The following is an 18,397-nucleotide window of genomic DNA, read 5'->3' as shown; positions in this document are numbered from 1 at the left end:
CATGCAGGTCCTGACAGTTTGATTTTCAGTGATTCTTTTCAAGTGAAATTGTAGAAAAGAGCTCCCAAGTTTCATCCCGTGGAAAACATTACAAATCCTTTAAAAATAGAAGTGGCATTCAGTGTCTCCATTGAAAAAGAATTCGTAAACAATTGGCATTTTGTTGACCTGCACTGACTAATACACGAGTAACTAAACGCATGTGGCTAATTAAATTTAAATTTAAATTAATTAGAAAATTAAATAAAATTTAAAATTCAGGCCCCTGGTTGCAAAAGCCACATTTCAAGTGTTTAAATAACTACATGTGGCTACTGGCTATTGTGTTGAACAGAGCAGACTGGAGCTTTTCCATCGTTGTAGAAAGTTCTAGTGGACGGCAGCGCACTACACAATGCTAGGGAAAGCCAAATGCGTTTTTGCTTATTTCTTTTGTCTTGTATTGTTTCTGGCTTTGGTTTTTAGTTACAGTCCTTAAATATTTTTTTTATGGAGGCAAAGAATGTAACTGTTTAGTGTGAGAATGTTAGTGTTCATCTTGGTATCTCACTGTTATGGTATTAAACAGCTCACAGATCTATAAATACATTCCAGTATCTCAGGAACTAAAGAAATACCTTGTAGATTGACCAACCCATGTTTTTTAAGTATTCATAGCAAAAAAAAAAAAAAAAAAAAAAGCTTTGTTTATAGGTTGCTCAGAAGAGAAAAAAAAAAGAAAGAAAAATCTAATTACAGAGCCAAAGAATAAAGTTTCTTTGCCTCTAATGAATTTATAACCCAAGAACATTTCAACACAGGGAACTGAGAAGAATTTTTGTCTATGTGATAAAAGGCAAGATTAAGAAAATCTAGAAGGAAATACTTAAGAAAGTAAATCCTTTTAAATGAAGGGAAAAAAGTATTTTCTTAAGCTGTATAAAACTATTTCATAATAGTAAAGGTCCATTAAAAAGAATTTATACAGTAGAGAAAAGGATACCTAACAAGGTAAAAGTCACTTGGAATTCTATCAAACAGCAATCAACTCTTGCAACGATTTAATATATTTTCTGGTCTGGCAAAATTATAATAATATTGATGACAGAGGGGTCATTGACAACTGAGTATGGTTAAGTGTGGGTTGTGCTCTCCGTGTGTTATTATTTAATACTCACTGCAGCCCCACAAAGGGAGAATCACAGGACTTTCACTCCTTGACCACATCCAGTAACAAGTAACATCTGAAAACCAAGAACAAAACAGAAAGAGTCTGGGTCAGGGCAGTCTGACCTGAAATGATATGAGATTGTTTTTCCACGTTATTTATCTCATTAAATATGAATACTAATATATTTTGCTGGAGAAATGGGTAGTGTACTTAATTATAGAATTCTTCCCTAGAGCTTACTGGAATGTTTACTTAAAATATATATACACTATATGCGTGCTGAATTGCAACCCTATGGACTACAACCGGCCAGGCTCCTCTGTCCATGGGATTCTCCAGACAAGAATACTGGAGTTGTTACAAGAAGGGGGACCCCTTCCAGGGCCCAAAACTGGGCTCTTGTCTAACACTCAGAAATGAATTGTCCAAGGAGACACATGTGCTGACAAAGCAAGAGATTTTATTGGGAAAGGGCACCCGGGTGGAGAGCAGTAGGGTAAGGGAACCCAGGAGAACAGGTCTGCCACGTGGCTCACATTCTTGGGTTTTATGACAATGGGATTAGTTCCTGGGTTGTCTTTAGCCAATCATTCTGACTCAGAGTCCTTCCTGGTGGTGCTCGCCTTGTTCAGCCAAGATGGATGCCAGCGAGGATTCTGGGAGGTGGTCGGACAGGTGGTGTCTCTTTTTGACATTTCCCAAACTCTTCCGGTTGGTGGTGGCTTATTAGTTCCGTGCTCCTTACCAGGACCTCCTGTCCTAAAACAACGCATGCCAACGGTTACTACGGTGCCTGGCCGGGGTGGGCGGTTCCAGTCAGTGTCCTTCCCCAACAGAGTTGCCATGCCCGCCTCTAGGGGATCTTCTTGACCCGGGGATCGAACCCACATCTCTTATGTTTCCTGCATTGGCAGGCAAGTATTCCAATTAAAAAAAAAAAAAAAGAATTGAAAATAAATAAAAGGGAAATGTAGAAAATATAAACAAACACACACACACACGAAAGAAACCCTGGTGAACTCTGGATAAGACGGGTGAACTGTATCACTGCCAGTTTCCTGGTTGTGATATTGTACTAAAGTTGTGCAAGATGTTAGCACTGAGGAAAATTGAATGAAGGTTACACAGATTCTCTGCATTATGATCATTAAAATTGTAACTTTAAAAAAAGAAAGAAAAAAAAAAAAAACAAAACTCCTGCAGTCCTCCTGGTTAGTGGGAAACAGAGCTCTGACTCTCTGACTCCAGAATTTGAGTGCCTAAAATATTGTTTCATTTTAGCAAAATTACTGTGTATTGAGAAACAGTAAATAAACACCTACCCACCTTTTGGAGACCCAGCAAAACTTTCAGATATTGATAACTTGGTAACCATCCCTATAATTTTGAAGCATTATTCATCAACAAGAAGAAAATTTTTTTTTGTTAAACTTCTGAGGTTTAATGTTTCAATTTAATGATTTAATTTAAAATGTCTGTTAGAATACATATGGAAATATTTGAGAAAAGGAAGCAAATTTCTGACTGACTATTGATTAAATTCAATGTTTGTCTAAATATAGTATTTTTCTTGTGATTTCTAGGAGTACGAAAGATATTAATGAACCATAATTTGCAGGCAGAGTTTTTTATTTTCTATATTTCCTGGATTTTAAAAATAATTTTATTGATTGATTGATTTTTGGCTGTGCTGTGTCTTTGTTGCTGCATGTGCTTTTCTCTAATTGCTGTACACAGACTTCTCACTGCAGTGGTTTCTCTTGTCGTGGAGCATGGGCTCTGGGGCACAGGCTTCAGTAGCTGCGGTTCCTGGGCTCTAGAGCACAGGCTCAATAGTTGCGGTACAAGGGTGTAGTTGCTTCTCGGCATGTGGGATCTTTCCGGATCAGGGATCGAACCCGTGTCTCCTACATTCGTAGGTAGATTCTTTACCACGGAGCCACAAGGAAAGCCCTATTTGCTGATCTTAAGCTATAATAATATGATCTTAATATAATAAGCAAAGTTAGCGATTTACCTCGTTGAACACTCCAATGAAACCAGTATTAAAAGGAAATGGAAGAGGCTTCCACTGTGTGTATTGTTGTTGTTGTTTTTCTTAAACCACGTATTTGTTAGAATCTTGGACAAGCAAGTAAGAATCAGTGACCTAAATCCTCTTTGTGATTTTGCTCTGGCAGCCTCATAGTAATTGGCTCCATCAAAATAACTCTTCTAAATCTTTCCAAGTCCATTCTTCCCATTCACCTACAAAGCACAGTTTTAACTTGGCTTCAAATAAATAGTGAGCATTTGATCCACCTAAAAAAAAACTTGGATCTGACTGTGGCATTGGCTCTTGTTAGAAATGCAAGAATCTCTCAATCCACCCAACTAACACTTATTATGGACCAACAATGTGTACGGCTTTATACCTGGTATTATTTGTTGTTGTTTACGCGCTAAGTCATGTCCAACTCTTGGGCCACCAGGCTCCTCCGTCCTTGGGATTCCCAGGCAAGAATACTGGAGTGGGTAGACATTTCTTTCTCCAGTAATCAAATCCTTATCTTTTATGTTTCCTGCATTGGCAGGTGGGTTCTTTACTGCTAGCACCACCTGGGAAGTCGACTACTACGACTGCCACTAAAACAAATTCTTCTCTTCTGTGAACTTCTTGAAGGCAAATGTGTTAGTTATCTTTTCACCTCCATCCATAATGCCAGGTAGGCTTCCCTGGTGGCTCAGTGGTAAAGAATCTGCCTGTCAATGCTGGAGAGAGATGTGGGTTCGATCCCCACATTAGGAAGATCCCTTGGAGAAGGAAATGGCAATCCACGCCGGTATTCTTGTCGGAAGAATCCCATGGACAGAGGAGCCTGGTGGTCGCAAAGAGTCAGACATGACTGAAGCAGCTTAGCAGATAGATAGCAGTAGTAATCGTAGAAATAGTAGCATCAGTATCATGGCATTTTTTCTGTGTTTGGCACTGTTCTAATATTTTATACTAACTCATATAATCCTTGTATCAACCCTAGGAAGTAGGTATTTTGGAGGGTGGAGGGAACAAAAAGTGCCCACTGAACTGAGAAGGCATCTTTAGGCCAAAAAATGAGACAGGCAACTCCATGTGATCAGTTGTTCGCTTTCTTATAAAGTAACTTACAGGCTGGGATCTGGTGGACGATGATCCGGAAGCATTCACATCTGTACTCCACGCTGCCGAACGGCCGTGGAGACAATCATATTAATAGTTAACCTAGGGCGTGGAGTAGGTGTCGGGAAATAGGATGTGCATTCCTAAGTCAAGACTCACGAATACATAACTAAACCTGTGGGCACTGGGCATTTGTCAGTGTTTTAATCATTGCTTTAATCATACTTTGAGACCTATCAAAGCACAGAACCCACCTGATCCTGATGATTTTTAAACAATATACTTCAAAGGGCTTCCCTGGTGGCTCAGCGTAAAGAATCTGCCTGCAGTTTAGGAGACTCGGGTCCAATCCCTGAGTCAGGAAGCTCCCCTGGAGAAGAAATGGCTACCCACTCTAGTATTCTTGCTTGGGAAATCCCATGGACAGAGGAGCCTGGCGGGCTACAGCCCCTGGGGTCACAAGAGTCAGACACGAGTTAGCAACCAAACCACTACCACTACTGGGTTGGCTCCAGAATTCATTCTAGTCTGTATTTTCAAATGAGGGGATTCTTGAGTGTGTCTTTAGTAATAGATAGGGAAGATCATTCAAAGAGAGGCACAGCAAGCAATTCTGCTCAGTAGTCACTTAATAAATGCCCATTGCGTGGAAAGCACTCTAGATGTGAATAAGATATAGACACTGCACTCAAGGAATTTATAGCAAGTTTACATCCTTGCTAATGATCTATTTGGGGGCTGTTTGAGAAAAGAGTATAATTTCTATCTGATGGTTTATTTTGCCTTTTTTGTGATCCATTGTATTTCTCACTGAACAATCCACCAATCACTAAATATTTTGCTGACACTTTTTTTTTCTTTTAACTTTTATCAAGTGCCAAGTAAAACTTTGGCAGTGTATGGGGGCCTCAGAAACAGTAATAAGTGAGATAGATCATCCCTTCCCTCACAGAATATGCAGTTAGTGAAGATGATTAAACAAGTATCAAATAAAGTGTGAAAAATGCTCTGAGAGGTGAAGATATGAGAGGGTTAAATAGAGACCTTAACTCTCAAGGACCTCAGGAGTCCTCATGCCTGAAAGATGAGGTGTCATCTCATCTGAGGAAAAAGGGGTTTCAGGAATAGACAGTAGAAAACACATATTCCAGGCACAGGGAACAGCACGCTCAGGGGCCCAGCACAGAGGAAGAACCTCGTTCATCTGATGAACTTAAGGGCAAGTAGGGTGAGCAACCTGATCTTGCAGATGCCTTCCTTCTCTGAATCATCTTGGGGAAGTTGCTTTTACTCTTTAAGCTTCAGTGACTCCATTTAAAGAAAGAGAAATACAGTACCTCCCTCTTTGGGCTGTTAGAAACATCGAATGAGATCATGCTTACAAAGGACCAAGCCCAGAGTAGGTGCTATAGGAGACTTCATCATTATTAACTTGGAGGGGCCACCTTGACTGCATGTGGAAATTGGGTTAGAGCCTGGTGGGCTGCAGTGCATGGAGTCGCTACAAGTCGGACACGACTGAGTGACTTCACTTTCACTTTTCACTTTCATGCATTGGAGAAGGAAATGGCAAGCCACTCTGGTGTTCTTGCCTGGAGAATCCCAGGGACGGGGGAGCCTGGTGGGCTGCCGTCTCTGGGGTCTCACAGTCACACACGACTGAAGCGACTTAGCAGCAGCAGCAGCAGGGCTAGACTAGAGGTGTGGAGACCAATTAGGAGGCTGGTACAGTAATTCAAGAGTAAAAGAACCTTGGCGTAGAGGAGAGCAGCACGGGGAATGACGAAAGGCAATGCTATTTTAGAGGCAGAACAGAGTCCTTGGTGACTGTAGATACAGCAGGTGAGAGAGAAAGGAGTTAAGGTTGACTTCTAGATTTCTAGTTTTGGGTTACCAGCTAGGGACAGGCAGACAGGTTAGAAACCCAAATCCAACCTTGTAATGTACAGTTTTGGAAAATTAACTCTATGGCTGTGGATGAGCTATTCTTATGTAGTCAGTGACAGAATAGATAGAAAACACTTCTAACTTCCTTCCCAGCATCTTTTCAGCATGACACACAGTAACTCGGTTAGCAAATACCATTTCTGTGAAAACCAAATTATAAGAGAAGAAGCATATTTTTGCATGGAGTGCCCTAGGGCAGTTGATATATATTCAACAATGAAAAGTCTTGATTCTGGTTAGTTAGGTCATATCTATAATATACTTAACTAAAAAATGAGTGTCTCTTATGCTCACTACAAGGGTGTTCATTTGCCAAAAGGAGATGCTATGCTTCCTTCTCAAATGAATCTTCATAAACAAGTCAGGTATAACCGACTTATTGAAGATCTAGACTCGACTGGGTACAAACACAGCAAAATTACTGTCACTGCATGTGGAAATTGGGTTAATAATTTTAAACATTATTTTTCCCCCTTTTTGGTTAAAATTTCAGAATAAACCCATAGTTTCTCCAGTCATTTTCAGGTATTAAACGCCCTGTCTACTAGGAGAAAACATATGAGAATATCTTGAGTCACAAAATCATAACTATATATGAAAAGATTGATCAAATAGACTTTGTTAAAATTAACATTTGTTCAACAAAAACCACCATTTAGAGAATAAAAGGCAAGCCACAAGTCAGAGAAGGTATTTAGAATACACACATCATTTGTCAGTTATCCAGCAAGAGATTTATATCAAGACTATGTAAATAGCTCATCAGTTCAGTTCAGTCACTCAGTCAGGTCGAACTCTTTGCGACCCCATGAATCGCAGCACACCAGGCCTCCCTGTCCATCACCAACTCCCAGAGCTCACCCAAACTCATGTCCATCGAGTCAGTGATGCCATCCAGCCATCTCATCCTCTTTCGTCCCCTTCTCCTCCTGCCTCCAATCCCTCCCAGCATCAGAGTCTTTTCCAATGACTCAACTCTTCTCATGAGGTGACCAAAGTATTGGAGTTTCAGCTTTAGCATCAGTCCTTCCAATGAACACCAAGGGCTGATCTCCTTCAGAAGTGACTGGTTGGATCTCCTTACAGTCCAAGAGACTCTCAAGAGTCTTCTCCAACACCACAGTTCAAACACATCAATTCTTTGGCACTCAGCCTTCTTCACAGTCCAACTCTCACATCCATACATGACCACAGGAAAAACCATAGCCTTGACTAGACAGAACTGTGTTGGCAAAGTAATGTCTCTGCTTTTGAATATGCTAACTAGGTTGGTCATAACTTTCCTTCCAAGGAGTAAATGTCTTTTAATTTCGTGGCTGCAGTCACCATCTGCAGTGATTTTGAAGCCCAAAAAAATAAAGTCTGACACTGTTTCCACTGTTTCCCCATCTATTTCCCATGAAGTGATGGGACCGGATGCCATGATCTTTGTTTTCTGAATGTTGAGCTTTAAACCAACTTTTTCACTCTCCACTTTCACTTTCATCAAGAGGCTTTTTAGTTCCTCTTCACTTTCTGCCATAAGGGTGGTGTCATCTGCATATCTGAGGTTATTGATATTTCTCCCAGCAATCTTGATTCCAGCTTGTGCTTCCTCCAGTCCAGTATTTCTCATGATGTACTCTGCATATAAGTTAAATAAGCAGGGCGAAAATATACAGCCTTGATGTACTCCTTTTCCTATTTGGAACCAGTCTGTTGTTCCATGTCCAGTCTAATTGTTGCTTCCTGACCTGCATATAGATTTCTCAAGAGGCAGGTCAGGTCTGGTATTCCCATCTCTTTCAGAATTTTCCACAGTTTATTGTGATCCACACAGTCAAAGGCTTTGGCATAGTCAATAAAGCAGAAATAGATGTTTTTCTGGAACTCTCTTGCTTTTTCAATGATCCAGCGGATGTTGGCAATTTGATCTCTGGTTCCTCTGCCTTTTCTAAAACCAGCTTGAACATCTGGATACAAATCAGTAAAAAATATAGGTGACATAGTAAGAAATGGGCAAATATTTGAATAGACATTTCGTTAAAGATGATATCCAAATCTTTAGGAAGCATATAAAAAAGAATTCAACATTGTCATCAGGAAAATGCAGAATGACTAAAATTTAAAAAGATGGTCAATAATAGATATTAATGCAGATGCCTAGGGACTGAAATTCTCATGTAATACTGATGGGAGTGGAAAATGGTTCAAATATTAATCCTTTGGGAAATTGTTTGGCGATACCTGTGACTGGTATATGCATGCTACCCTCTGACTTAGCAATTGTGCCGTCAGATGAGTGCACACGTCCACTGGAAGACATGTTCTGTAGCAACATTTTTTTTTTTTAAATAAACAAAAATGGAAAAACTTCAAATGTTGATCATCAGGGAATAGATAAATAAGTTGTGATGTATTCGTACAATAGAACACAAAATGTGAATGGAAGAGATGAGCTGCTACTCCTCCCAAATACATAGTTAACTCTTACAGACATAAGACTGAGCTGATGAATCCAGATGCAAGAGAGTGAATATGTATGATTTCGTGTATATGAAGTTTAAAGTGATAAAAATTAACCTATGGTGGTAAAAATGGGACTAGTGATGACATTAGCTGGGTGGGTCTTGACCAGGAGGAAGCATGAGGAATCTTTCTCTATTACTAGAAATGTTTCATGTTTGGGTCTATGTGGTGATTACCCAGGTATGTATATATGTGTATGAGATATATATAGAAAAACTTAGACTATCTTTGCTCTACTTCAATAAATAGAAAAAAAAAAAACCTAGTCCAGTGTACTGTCAAAACTTCAATCTCCTATCCAGTTGGAAGCTTTTCCCCTTTCCCCTCCCCATTAACTCATGGTCAATAATCTGTAGTGAGAAGGGAGAGTTCTAATAGGTTTCCTCTCTCATCCTTGGCCCACCTCCTTTCTCATTCCTGAGCCATTGTTTTTATCCCCTCTAGAATTAGGTAGATGGAGGAAGGAGGGGTCAGAGATGAATGGATACAGTGATGTGTCTTGGCTTGTAATCAGGTTCAGATGCTGAGTATCACGCATCTTCAAAGGCCAACTCTTTCTCTTGTCAAGATGCTTCTGTGGGTTTTTCAGTGATCCTGCTTCTTCTCTAGGAACCTCCCAATACAACATTAACTGACACGAGCAATGATCGTTTTCCTACTCCAGCTGCAGCCCTTGGCCAGAGGATCTACTCCTCTGGGTGGAGTCCTAGTCAAAAGGACTCAAGTCCATCTCTTCCTTAGATCACTTGACCCAGAGGAAAACCAACATGTCTTTGCCTGGCCAGTGGAGAACTTGCACTCACTCCCTCTGTAGCCTCTCTTCCCCTCAGCCTCTCAGCTTTAAGCTTCCCAAGGAGTGAACCAGGGCTCACTCTCTTGCTGTATATTTTTGCCATGAGGATAAAATGGAAATAATTATACACATACAGAAGTAGATGCATATAAATATACACATACACATACATACGTGTTATACACATATTATTCAGTACAAAAGTAAGTGTGCCAAGTGTTAGCTTCTTTGTTCCTGGACTAAGTGACCCTTTACTGCCTTTCTTTCAGTAAAGCATCTTTCTTTAGTTACAGGCTTTGGGGAGAGCAGAGAGGACAGGGTTTAGGATCCATTGTTGAGATGCTGAAGAGCAAACTCCTTGGAGTTTACTTTTCAGCAACTTTTAATAAAGGTGCACTATATTTGAAATTCAGAGAAGGTAATGGCACCCCACTCCAGTACTCTTGCCTGGAAAATCCCATGGTTGGAGGAGCCTGGTGGGCTGCAGTCCATGGGGTCGCTAAGAGTTGATACGACTGAGCGACTTCACTTTCACTTTTCACTTTCATGCATTGGAGAAGGAAATGGCAACCCACTCCAGTATTCTTGCCTGGAGAATCCCAGGGACGGGGGAGCCTGGTGGGCTGCCGTCTATGGAGTCGCACAGAGTTGGACAAATTAAACTAGGTGTGGTAAAATACTCATAGCCCTAGAGTTTAGAAAGGCCTGGATTTGCATCCCAGCTTCACAGTTCTAGGCATGCATTCAGTCAGCATATTTATTGAGGGCTTCCTTTGTGCCAGGGACCTTTGTAGGCACTGCAAATATAGGCAGAATAGGCAAGATCTCCACCTTGGGGACCTTCACCGGCAGGTGGAGGGTGAGTGAATAGTAAGAGTAACAAATAATAGGCAAATAACTAAATATAAATCAAGCGGTGTTAACACAATGTACTTAGTGGGTGGTCAGGGAACATCTTCTAAGAGACATGAATTAAGTAAAGGAGAAAGAAGAATAAGGTAGAAGAGGAGCAATATTCCACAAACCAAAGACCAAAGTGTTTCAAGAAGGAGGAAGTCAAAAAAAAAAAGGAGGAGGAAGTCAAAAAAAAAAAAAGGAGGAGGAAGTCAAATGCTGTTGAGTGATATATAACAGGAAGGGCTATCAGTAGCCATGTTACCCCTAGACAAGTCATGTACCTTATTGAAGCCATAATAGTCTGTAATAACTTTCTGAAGTGAAGTGAGTGAAGTGAAGTTGCTCAGTCGTGTCCGACTCTTTTCGACCCCATGGACTGTGGCCTATTAGGCTCCTCCGTCCATGGGATTTTCCAGGCAAGAGTGCTGGACTGGATTGCCATTTCTGAGCATTGAGATAATTATGTAAATCACCTGTCACTTAGTAGACCAGTAACTGAAGATTTTTTTCACATTTCATGTGTGTAATAAAACACGAACTTAAAAATTCACAGTGAAAGATATTTTTTAAATGGTCTCCATTCCATTTCTCACTGAATTTGCAGTATCTTCAATTAATTGCACATAAGCCAAAATATGGAAGTTAAAGCATAATCATAGTGGAACTGTAGCTTTGTCTTTTTTAACAGACTATATTAGTAACAAGTGGTTAACTCAATGTGTCAAGTCATGTGTTTCGTATCACATGTGTGAATTGTCGTGTGTTTAAATATGTTGGAATTTTTCACTTTCAAACTGGAAGAGATCACTTATTAAGAGAATAAGAGCTAAGAAAATCAGATATTTCAGCATTTATAGGAATCTGTCTTGCTAAATTACAGCTTCTATGAATGATCAGCAAATTATTTCCATTTTAAATCTAAGAAATAAGGAAATTGATTTGGTTCTTATCTGTTTCAGGCATTCCCTAATGACTTAGCATTGATTTTTAAACATGCTTTCAATTTTATAGAATGGCTGAATAATATGACATTTGATCTAACCTCTACAGGAATGACAAAATGAGACTGTTACAGACTCTTTAAAGTAATATAAAATTATGATATCTTTGTCTGGCTACTTCACCATATTGTCACCTAAATTATTTTTATAAAATCAGGCATTAAAAATTCTACCAAAAAGTGTTGAAGAACAAAGATATACATTCAAGTGGGTGCTTTTAAATCTACTTAAATGTAAATGATATGTTTTTATGCATTAGAGTTTCCAGCAGAAGAAATCTGTATGCTTTTTGAAAGCACAACTCACTCTTAGATGTTTAAAAGCTTGTCAGATACCTTACAGGGAAGGAAATAAAGTCATTTTACTCCAAGTAAATAATTTCTCCAAATTTTCTTGAGCACATTTATGTAGGTACTGAGAGAGATCAAGAGAATTCTTTTTCACGTTTTAAATTCAAAACATACCAGCTGCTACCTCAGCTACCCACTAGAGAAAGGGAGAATAACTAAATTTCTGCAGCCATGTGTAGAACTACATTTATTGAAATCCCAGGGAAAGCTTTTGTGTTTTGGATAATGGGGAAAATTCCGTATGATGTCTTGGATTGCGTTTTCAAACATAGTCCTTGTACTCTCCGGTCAGTGTCTGAAAATGCTTCATTCATTTAGAATGAAAACTCACACGTCAGAAGTCAGCCAGGTTTGGGGATTACAAGACATTTTATTTCAAATACCGTGACTACTCCTTGTTGTAAACATTGAATCCTTTGAATTTGGTTCAGTAAGGCCAGAGCTGGGTGACCCCCATTTAGTTATTTTTCCTCAAATAAATAAAGAATGAATGCTGCGTATTCTAAAGTATGTGGCTTTGATGAACTAATCGCACCCTATCATATATCTATTTTTGAGGTCTTTTTTTCCCTTTAGTCGTATTTCTGGTTTCAAGTACTTTTTAAACATTCATTTTCCAGTTATTACAAGAAGTCAATTTATATATTGAGGATTACTCATATTTGCTCTCAAAGATCTTCCTCTTTTCACCTAGCGTGTGTTTTCTAAAAGAAGAGGCAGTCAGATGTTTTTGTTCCTCTCAAGAAAACCCTGTCAGGCCCACGACACGGCTACTGCTGTAGCTGTACATGTCTATACATAATTGATGATGTGGGGCCCGCAGACAGCACCGTACACAAGCCATACAGATTACCATACTGTGAGGGGTCTTAGGTCTTTGAATTTTCCGTTTTTGAATAGAAATAACTCCTTGCCAAGTAACAAAAATTCCAGAAGGAGTAAGTTTACCATAATAATAAATATTCTTCAGAGAACAAAGCCTTTGCCAGCATGAGAAGACTCTGACAGTCTTAATATCCTAACTTTATTACCCTCCTCTCCACTCCAACCATCTCTCAACCTAGCAGCCCTGGAGATGTTTGGTTTGGCTGCCATTTTGGCAATGTATATATATTTTTAAGTTTAGTGCTTCTGCTAAGCTGCTAAGTCGCTTCAGTCGTGTCCGACTCTGTACGACCCCATAGACGGCAGCCCACCAGGTTCCCCCATCCCTGGGATTCTCCAGGCAAGAACACTGGAGTGGGTTGCCATTTCCTTCTCCAATGCATGAAAGTGAAACGTGAAAGTGAAGTCGCTCAGTCGTGTCTGACTCTTCGCAGCCCCATGGACTGCAGCCTACCAGGCTTCTCTGTCGATGTGATTTTCCAGGCAAGAGTACTGGAGTGGGGTGCCATCGCCTTCAAGGAAAGTTAAAACTCCAGATGGCACTTTTTGAGGTCATCCCTTAACCTAGTTGCCCTTTCTGGTTCTTTACTAGAAGGTGAGAAGGCTAGTAGATCCTGGTCACCTTTTTGAAAAAATTATTTATTTATTTTTGGTTGCATCGGGTCTTAGTTATGGCATGCGGGATCTTGGTTGCAGCGTGGGGGCTTCTCTAGTTGTGGCTTGGGGGATCTTAGTTCCCTGACCAGAGACTGAATCTGCATTCCCTGCACTGGAAGGTGGATTCTTAATCCCTGGACCACCATGGAAGTCCCCGCTGCTGGTCATCTTTTCATGAGTAACCTGTGAGGTTCTTGCCTCCAGGGAGGTATTGGTTACATCCTGTTCATCCTGTCTGTCCTCTGTTCCCTCTAAACACCATGAACGCACTTCCTGGTGTTTAGTCCTTTGTGCATATGCTGTCCCTCCACCGCCCAGACCATTTCCAGAACCTTCCACCTCCACCCTTCTCTTGAGTCTTCCTGCTCATCATTCTGACCTCAGTTTAGACCTCACCTCTTTCGGAATTCTGCATTCAGTTAGATTAGGTGAGCAGTCCTTTCTCTCCCAGTACTTGGCCTCTACCTTTTTACTTTGCCACAACTGGACATCATATCTTATTTGGTAGAGACCAAGCCACCTCTAACATTGTTTCCCCAGCTTCTAGGATATGCCTGCCATAGAACTGTGTCTGATAGTTGAATTTGTTGAATGGAACTACAGAGATACTGACAATATAAAATTGAACTTAAACATAAAAGGGATGATACAGAGTATTAGGTTTTAGATGATAAATTGTCCAAATCTGTAGTATTCCTAGATTTACACTTAGCTTTACTTATGTCGTATTTATTCTTAAGAATGTTGTGATAACCAAAAAAAAATAGATTCAAACTACAACCATGTTTTCTCTTTAAAGACTCATAAGACTAGCTTGTAATTTCAAATGGCTAGGATAATATAAATAAAACCTGTGTTTGTTATGAAATAAACATACTGAAAATTTTGTATAAAACCAAATTGGGGAAGAGGCCATGTGTCTGTTTAATTTGGAGAGTTTAGGCTTATTGCTTTATCTGGGTTCATTTCCTTTTTAAAAAATATAATTTCTTAAAGAGCAAAGTTTTTTATTTTTTTCTAAATCTTAACTTGTATACTATCTAGTTCTAGATGTCTAAAACAGAATATCATTTTTGTCATCATATCTTGGACTGCCCTTATGCTTTTGGAACACAGAATGTACAGATGTCAATTTCTCTTTTACTCAGTGAAAATAGAAAGCTACTAAAGCTACAATACAAAAATGACTTTCTGTTGTTTTTTTAAACACCTTTTATTCCAGAACATATTCCACAGTTCTCCATCAGGGTCACTCATCAACTGCTAGCTAGCTTCCTAAACTTTGTAAATCTTTTGTTGATTCTCTGAGAAATAGTTTTGAGTTCCAAGCTTATAAGTGAAGATTAAGCTCACAAATTACTGTTTTTGTATTATAGGCTCTAGAATTAAACTGTTTGAGTTCATATCTTGACCTCAAAAATTACTGTTTTACCTTCTGTGTCCCTTGATTTCTTCTTCAATAAGTGGGGATAATCATTTGGTTTGTTTTCAGAATTATATGACCCTGGCAAAGTACATAGAACAGTGTCTGTGCTCAAAAAATACTATTATTGTTACTATAATTCATCAGTCCTAGAAGCAAGAAATTATTTATTCCTCCATTCAAAAATATCAAGCACTCCTACTATGTCATGACAAAACCTGGTCCACTGAAGAAGGGAATGGCAAGCCACTTCAGTATTCTTCCCTTGAGAACCCCATGAACAGTATGAAAAGGCAAAAAGATAGGACACGGAAAGATGAACTCCCCAGGTTGTAGGTGCCCAGTATGCTACTGGAGAATAGTGGAGAAATAACTCCAGAAAGAATGAAGAGATGGAGCCAAAGCAAAAACAACGCCCACTCGTGGATGTGACTGGTGATAGTAGTATAGTCCGATGCTGTAAAGAGCAATATTGCATAGGCAGCTGGAATGTTAGGTCCATGAATCAAGGTGAACTGGAAGTGGTCAAACAGGAGATGCTAAGAGTGAACATAGATGTTTTAGGAATCAGTGAACTAAAATGGACTGAAATGCGTGAATTTATGACCATTATGTCTACTATTGTGGGCAAGAATCCCTTAGAAGAAATGAAGTAGCCCTCATAGTAAACAAAAGAGTCCAAAATGCAGTACTTGGATGCAGTCTCAAAAACAACAGAATGATCTCTGTTTCCAAGGCAAACCATTCAATATCACAGTAATCCAAATCTATGCTCCGACCAGTAATGCTGAAGAAGCTGAAGTTGAATGGTTCTATGATGACCTACAAGACCTTCTAAAACTAACACCCAAAAAGATGTCCTTTTCATTATAGAGGACTGGAATGCAAAAGTAGGAACTAAAGAGATACCTGGAGTAACAGGCAAGTTTGGCCTTGGAGTACAAAATGAAGCAGGGCAAAGGTTAACAGAGTTTTGCCAAGAGAATGCACTGGTCATAGCAAACCCCCTCTTCTAACACCACAAGAAAAGACACTACACGTGGACATCACCAGATGGCCAACTCTGAAATCAGATTGATTATATTCTTTGCAGCAGATGGAGAAGCTCTATACAGTCAGCAAAAACAAGACCAGGAGCTGACTGTGGCTCAGATCATGAACTCTTTATTGCAAAATTCAGACTTAAGTTGAAGGAAGTAGGGAAAACCACTAGACCATTCAGGTATGACCTAAATCAAATCCCTTACAGTGGAAGCGACAAACAGATTCAAGGGATTAGATCTGATAGACAGAGCGCCTGAGAACTATGGACGGAGGTTGGTGACATTACAGGAGGTGGTGATCAAGACAATCCCCAAGAAAAAGAAATGCAAAAAGGCAAAATGGTTGTCTGAGGAGGCCTTACAAATAGCTGAGAAAAGAAGAGAAGCAAAAGGCAAAGGAGAAAAGAAAAATTATACCCATTTGAATGCAGAGTTCCAAAGAATAGCAAGGAATAGCAAGAAAACCTTCCCCAGTGATCAATAAGAAATAAAGGAAAACAATAGAATGGGAAAGACTGGGGATCTCTTCAAGAAAATTAGAGATACCAAGGGACATTTCAAACAAACATGGGCACAATAAAGGACCGAAATGGTATGGACCTAACAGAAGCAGAAGATATTAAGAAGAGGTGGCAAGAATACACAGCACTACACAAAAAAGATCTCCATGACCCAGATAATCACGATGATGTGATCACTCACCTAAAGCCAGACATCCTGGAGTGCAAAGTCAAGTGGGCCTTAGGAAACATACCTATGAACAAAGTTAATAGAGGTGATGGAATTCCAGTTGAGCTATTTCAAATCCTAAAAGATGATACTGTGAAAGTGCTGCACTCAATATGCCAGCAAATTTGGAAAACTCAGCAGTGGCCACAGGACTGGTAAAGGTCAGTTTTCATTCCAATCCCAAAGAAAGGCAATGCCAAAGAATGTTCAAACTACCGCACAATTGCTCTCATCTCACACGCTAGCAAAATAATTCTCAAAATTCTCCAAGTGAGGCTTCAACAATACATGAACTGTGAACTTCCAGGTGCAGATTGCCAACATCTTTTGGATCATCAAAAAAGCAAGAGAATTCAAGAAAAACATCTGTTTTTGCTTCATTGGCTATGCTAAAGGCTTTGACTGTGTGGATCACGACAAACTGTGGAAAATTCTTCAAGAGATGGAAATACCAGACTACCTGACCTGCCTTCTGAGAAAACTGTATGCAAGTCAAGAAGCAACAGTTAGAACTGGACATGGAACAACAGACGGGTTCCAAATCAGGAGAGTATGTCAAGGCTGTATATTGTCATCCTGTTTATTTAACTTATATGCAGAGTACATCATGTGAAATGCCAGGCTGGATGAAGCACAAGCTGGAATCAAGATTGCTGGGAGAAATGTCAATAACCTCAGATATGTATATGACACCACCCTTATGGCAGAAAGTGAAGAAGAACTAAAGAACCTCTCCGTGAAAGTAAAAGAGCAGAGTGAAAAAGCTGGCTTAAAACTCAACATTCGGAAAATTAAGATCATGGCGTCTGGTCCCATCACTTCATGGGAAATAGACTGGGAAACAATGGAAACAATGAAGACTTTCTTTTCTTGGACTCCAAAATCACTGCAGATGGTGATTGCAGCCATGAAATTAAAAGACACTTGCTCCCTGGAAGAAAAGCTATGACCAACCTAGTCAGCATATTAAAAAGCAGAGACATTACTTTGCCAACAAAGGTCCATCTAGTCAAAGCTATGGTTTTTCCAGTAGTCATGTATAGATGTGAGAGTTGAACTATAAGGAAAGCTGAGTGCCAAAGAATTGATGCATTTGAACTGTGGTGTTGGAGAAAACTCGAGAGTCCCTTGAACTGCAAGGAGATCCAACCAGTTCATCCAAAAGGAAATCAGTCCTGAATTTTCATCAGAAGCACTGATGCTGAAGCTGAAGCTCCAATACTTTGGCCACCTGATGTGAAGAACTGACTCATTGGGAAACACCCTGATGCTGGGAAAGATTGAAGGCAGGAGGAGAAGGGGACAACAGAGGATGAGATGGTTGAATGGCACCACCGACTCAATGGACATAAATTTGAGCAAGCTGCAGGAGTTGGTGATGGACAGGGAGGCCTGGCATGCTGCAGTCCATGGGGTCACAGAGTTCGACCTGACTGAGTGGCTGAACTGAACTATGCCCTGAGCATTTTACAAAGTATAGGAAATACAAGATGTAGTAAAAATAAGACCGATCCTGTTCCTCACAAAGCTTATAGCCTAGAGGAAGACACACAGAAAATAATTTAAAAATCATACAAATAACAGTAAATTTTTTACTGTACTAAGTTCTACAAAGGAGATCCATGGTACCATGAGAGTGCATGTTCAGGGGAAATTGATGTTGGCAGCAAGATGTCCTTGATGACTCAAGGAATTCAAACTCTGCAGGTGGAAGGGAACAAAGCTCAGTCAAGGAAATGACTTGACCAAGGACTGGACCCAGGACTGGAGCATGGAGAGCCTCGTGGAAAATTAGGAGAGATGGAGATGTAGGCTGAAATAGATCATACGGGATGTTGTAGGCCACTACTGGTCTTTAAAGACAAGTTGGAACCCATG

General features: G+C 39.9%; 1 protein-coding gene across 16 annotated transcripts in view; it reads left to right on the top strand.

The window, feature by feature from the left end:
• The window catches only part of SLC10A7 (solute carrier family 10 member 7), a 302,433-nt gene that overhangs the window by 177,534 nt on the left and 106,502 nt on the right, over window positions 1-18,397 (top strand). The window lies entirely within an intron of this gene.

The sequence above is a fragment of the Bubalus bubalis genome, chromosome 17 (assembly GCF_019923935.1).
Source record: "Bubalus bubalis isolate 160015118507 breed Murrah chromosome 17, NDDB_SH_1, whole genome shotgun sequence".
NCBI classification, from domain to species: Eukaryota; Metazoa; Chordata; class Mammalia; order Artiodactyla; family Bovidae; genus Bubalus; species Bubalus bubalis.
The sequence above is the reverse complement of the archived record's forward strand: the minus strand, read 5'-3'. Positions and strand labels throughout refer to the sequence as shown.